Source organism: Pistacia vera, unplaced genomic scaffold (genome assembly GCF_008641045.1).
Source record: "Pistacia vera cultivar Batoury unplaced genomic scaffold, PisVer_v2 Contig210, whole genome shotgun sequence".
Lineage (NCBI taxonomy): Eukaryota > Viridiplantae > Streptophyta > Magnoliopsida > Sapindales > Anacardiaceae > Pistacia > Pistacia vera.
This window is the reverse complement of record NW_022196014.1, coordinates 464466-470094: the sequence shown is the minus strand read 5'-3', so window position 1 is coordinate 470094 and position 5629 is coordinate 464466. Positions and strand designations below refer to the sequence as shown.

Genomic DNA, 5629 nt, shown 5'->3' with positions numbered 1-5629 from the left:
GTGTTTCTTCATCAAGCCCTTGTGGAGTTTGGGAGTATCTTTTTGGGCAACTGCGTTGGAAGCAGTTGCGGGCTTCTTAGCACTTGGGGCCCCCCAAGCTCTCCCCAGTTCGCTTGAGGGCCGGCCGCGAGGAACCTAGCCCAATTGCCCTAGCAAAACCCGCGGGTTGCTTCTTCGTCGAGATTATCAGTTGTTTCTTGGTTGCCCCGTGAGCTACCATCAACCATTTGTGGCTGTTTTCGACCAGATCCACAGCAATTTGGCTGTTTTCAGCCTTCAATCTGGTCAGAAATAGCCAGATCAACTTGGATCTAGTTGGAAACAGCCATATCAACTTGGATCTGGTTGGAAACAGCTAGATCGCCGCGTATCTAGCCGTTTTTAACTAGATCCACAATGATCCAACTGTTCTCAACCTTCAATATAGTCGAAAATAGCCAAAATAGCGCACTACCAACCTGATCTCGCCGGTCTTGTGTCGTTTTGGTGATTGACGTCGATGGCCGGCTGTGGTGGTCAGTGGTCTTAGGTGCTTGGGGGTATTTTCTTAAAATTTAAACTTTGTTGTTGGTGGTGTTTTAGCTAAATTCTCAAATATAGGGGGTTAAAAGAATTTATTTAAATAATAATAATAATAATATTATTATAATGATAATAAAAAAGAAGGGCAATTCAATAAAAACCTCTGTCGATAATATTTTATTCTTCCTAACCAAACATCTTAATTATTTATACCTATTAATCTAACCAACTTATTGATATAACATTCCCTTGTAATCTTTAAGGTAGTCTATCTCATTATAATCTTATATTTTCAATAATAAAACATTCTCCAAACCAAACGCACCTTAAGTGTAATTATCCACAAATTCTTGGTAAGAAAACTATTAGCCACTGCCCTATCTCGCCCTCTTAAAGGTCAGACATTCCACTTAAGTCAACTTCAAGCAACTTGGGACCAAACTTGAGGATTTGTGATGGTAAAATTCTCCAAGGGGCTCCTACCCTGTTTGGGTCGAGGATGAAGTACGGTGTAGGGATCGCCAAGGATGAAGATTGATGACTTCAGCTTGATCCGACCCAAAATCCCCTAATTATTAAAATATTTTTAAAAAATTACAAACCTATTCTAATAAATTTCCTGTTGAGTATGAAAATAAAAAGGAGTTATTTACCCAACTAAGGGGAAAAATTAGCTGCGTTCAGGAAAAGATGCTGATGAAACCATCTCTTCTTCTTAAAGAATCTGCTTTGTCCAAGTGGATGATGTGACAAAAACTATGATGATAATGTTTGATTCTTGATAAACTTTGCATTTTATTGTCTCATTTGATTGAATTCATTGTAAAGCTTTGAAATTTTAGCCTATGATTGCTTCAAGAGACCAGAATTTACTACCAACTTTGCTAGTTCTTGTCCACAGCTGAATCTGCAATCAGGAGAAAAGAAAGGAAGGTTTAAAAGAAAATGAAATTTCTTTTGTTTATTTATTTATTTATTTTATTCAGGTTATAGATGGGATTTTCAAGCAATAGAAGAATGTGAGTGCAATATAAAGGACCAGAATTACTACCAACTTTGCTAGCTCTTGTATACTGTTTCTCAATGCTTTTTTTGGGGTCCCTTCGTCGAGGTTTAGCCAATTTCAAGTTTTAAGACTATAAAAGAAGAATTCAGAACTCACGCCCAAAGTCTATGGCACTGAAACAGCAAGCCCCGGAGACTGACAATCCATTCAAATTCTTATGGTTGCAACACAAATTCGACATTTTTGGCAAGAAACAGAAGGACAGAGTTGAACTTCTGATATGATGTCTCTTTTCGTTAAGAGATTTCATTGCCTTCAACGAAAACTATCACCTTCACAGTTTCACTTCTTTCATTCCAGGCCATTCTGTTACCAGACTGCCATGATAACTTTCCCTCTACTCTTTCTCCATCATCTTCCAATGGGCCCGGCACTGCCGCAATCTTTGTCAAAACAATCTGCTCAATGGTCGGAATCCTATTACAAACAAACCCATTTTCTTATCATCCCTCCAAGCTCAATCTTTGCATAGACACCGATTCTTTGACCCACGAACAGGCCATTACTGTGGTTGCTTCACTCGCTAAAGAAGCGGGTTCGATGGTGGCACTCAGTTTTTTTACTGGGCGATCGGGTTTGCTAAGTTTCGTCATTATGAGGCTTTATATAGTTTGCGCCACGACGTTGATTGATAATGGGAACTTTGAGAGAGCCCATGAGGGTGATGCAGTGTATGGTGAGAGTTTCGCTGAAATTGGGAGACTGAAGGAGGCGTTTAGCATGGTTATTGAGGTTTCAAATCATGGGTTGCCGTTGGTTACCGGCACTTTTAATTGTGTATGGGGATTGCTTGTGAAATGGGTTTGGTTGAGTTCGCGGAGAAAGTGTTTGAAGAAATGTGTGAAAGAGGGGTTTGTCCTGATTCTTGCAGTTATAAATTGATGGTTGATTGCATATTGTAGAATGGATAGAGTTAGAGAGGCGGATAGGTGGTTGAGTGCAATGATTGAGAGAGCACTTCTTGTGATAAGCACTTAACATTGATTATCAGTGCTTCTGTGAGAGGGGTTTTGTGAGTAGAGCGTTTTGGTATTTTGATGATGATTGAGGCGGGTTGAAACCGAATTTGATCAATTCACGGCTTTGATCAATGGGTTGTGTAAGAGGGTAGCTTAAGCAAGCGTTTGAAAGTGGAGGAAATGGTTAGAAAGGCTTGAAACCGATGTGTATATCATACTATATGATTGATGGGCTATGTAAGAAGGGGTGGATTGAAAAGGCATTCAGGCGTGTTCTTAAGGTGTCGAAGTGATAATTACAAGCCGAATGTGCATACGTATACTGCTATGATCAGTGGATACTGCAAAGAGGAGAAGATGAATCGTGCAGAGATGTTGTTGGGCAGAATGAAGGAAAAGGACTGTTTCCTAACACAAACATATCTAGTCTTATTGATGGCCATTGCAAAGCAGGGAGTTTTGAAAGAGCATATGAATTGATGGATTTGATGGGCAAAGAAGGCTTTACTCCTAATATCTATACTTATAAATGCAATTATTGACGGCCTTGTAAAAGGGGAAGTGGTTCAGAAGCTATGATGTTCTTATAAAGGGGTTTGAACAGGGATTGCAGGCTGATAAAATTACGTACCCTATTCTATTATCTGAGCACTGCAAGCGAGGTGAGATGAACAAGCCCTGGTGTTTTCGTATGAATGGTTAAAGTGGCTCTGCAGCCTGATGTACATGCATATACTACGTTGATTGCTGCTTTTGTAGGCAAAAGAAATGAAAGAAAGTGAGAAACTTTTTGAGGAAGCCATCAGGATGGGTTGTTTCAACAAAGGAAACATATACTTCATGATTTGTGGGTATGTAGGGATGGAAATGTCAGTATGGCGGTAAAGCTTTTCCACAGGATGGGTGAACATGGGTCGTACGAGATAGTTTACTTATGGGGTCTTATAAGTGGGCTTTGTAAAGAATCCAAGTTGGCTGAGGCTTGTGAGTTGTATGAAACTATGATTGACAAGGGGATTTCCCCCTGTGAAGTACTCGGGTGACATTGGCTTATGAGTACACGCAAGAAGAATGATTCTGCCATGGCATGGTTGTTTTGGAAAACCTAGACAAAAAGCTCTGGATTCGAACAGTTAATACCTTGGTCAGGAACTTTGTAGTGAAAGTAAAGTAGGCATAGCAGCATTTTTCTTTCATAAATTACTAGATAAGGACCATTTGTTATCGTGTGACTCTGGCAGCCTTCTGACTGCATGTTATGAGAACAACAAGTATGTCTGTCTCTGACTTTTCTGAAAGGATTTCTAAAGAATTGTTAGCATCCTACTTGAACTGATATTGGGTGAAATTGATGTCCTTTGAAAAATTGAGTCTCAAAGAAATTTTACAATCTTCTGATTCCTTCCTTGATAATGGCACAGTTGATCTCTCTTATCATCTCCTCTTATGAGTGGTACTTACAGTGATATTTCAAAATACATTTAAACTGTGTTCAAGTCACAATGATGAACTGAACTGAATGGCCTCAGTTGCTGTCATCGGAGTTCTATTGATGGTTTTAGTTGGGACTTCTTGGATTCCTCCGACACCGAAGTCTGGTCTCGTGATTTTTACTTGGTCAGGTATACCAGCTGACAACAAATTGTTCTTTTGGTCTCAGGTGATTTCAGTCATCATGAGCCTTAAAAGTTTTGATGAAGCTCTTATCATTGAAAATTTAAGAAAATAAAACGGAAATTAAAATATTATTGAATGAAGCTCCTTATTTCAATCGAAATGACCCATTAAATCTTCGAGATTTGAACAATCAATGTGCAAGGCACATGTTGTTATGCTAGGCCAAGGCATTGAAGCATATTCCATGGCCTCCATAAGGTCCAGGATATTTAGCAGCACAATTTTCATTACAACATGCATCATTACAGGCTGCACTGCTCTACCAATGCCAGCAGTGCATGTTTTTTGGTTTGGTGGTGTTGGTGGCGGTGGCGGTGGCGGTGGGGGAATGATGATGGTGGTGCAGTGCAGTATTCATATAGCCACTGCATAAATGGGAGGAAGAATAACAAAGCCTTACCATTTGGATGTTTTGATGCACACTTGAATTGCAAGTATCATCACATGAACCCAAATCTTCTGTGCATATTTCCCTTGATTGCAGAAAATAATTTGCCTATTGAATTTGTCATCAATAGATCAAGTTAGTATATATACTCATTAATAAATAATCGATTTCTATCCCAAATGAACAGCAAACAAAGTAATTTACGGGGACGACGCGTCGATCAAGTTAAGTGATTATCTCTCTTATAAAGATTGAATCTCTAGTTGTTCAATATGAAATCTTGAAACTCAATAATAAAGCTTTAATGTTATCGGTGAAAGAATATAAACCAAAAAAACAAAATAATCTATCCAATACAAGAAAAACTATAATTATAAATATTATCAAAAAAAAAAAAAAAAAACAAATTAATTGTGTAACAAATTAGAAATCTCATATTCTAACCATTTTAATTTATATTAAAAAATTGGTTTCGTCCACTTTTCCCTAGTGAGGGGCACTTCGTATTTACCATCCGTGGTTCAAAAAATATTAAAAACTATTATATCATATTAATAAAAAAAATAAAAATTTATCAAAAACCCCCAATTATGAGATATTTATAGCTGAACGAAGTGGATGAGTAATATATGTTATCAGAGAAAAATGAATAAACCCAAAAGAATTTATACGGTTATGTAATTGTCAAGTGTAGTGTTATTTTATATGTATGATGGATAGAAGCTAAAGGTTGCATACAATTTGTAGGTAGAACGGAAGTAATGTAAAGAAAGGATATCTATCCTTTTGAAGTCTTTGAAATGGAAGAGAAAGTACCTGATGAGAATACGAAAATGGTGAGGAAAATATATAAAAAAATGAATTTCGCCATATCTTGAAGAAGTTTTGAAAGTGCTTTACTGCTTTTGTGCAATAAGTGATTGTGATAGTATGATACATCACATGTATTTTAGGAATTGAAGAAGGGTTTTTAACTCACCCTTGAAAAGAAGAAGTTAAACGATTCATGGTTTCTGA

General features: G+C 37.7%; 1 pseudogene; it reads left to right on the top strand.

The window, feature by feature from the left end:
- The first annotated feature begins 1993 nt into the window (after positions 1–1993).
- Positions 1994–3883, top strand: LOC116129325 (annotated as a pseudogene).
- The last annotated feature ends 1746 nt before the right edge of the window (positions 3884–5629 follow it).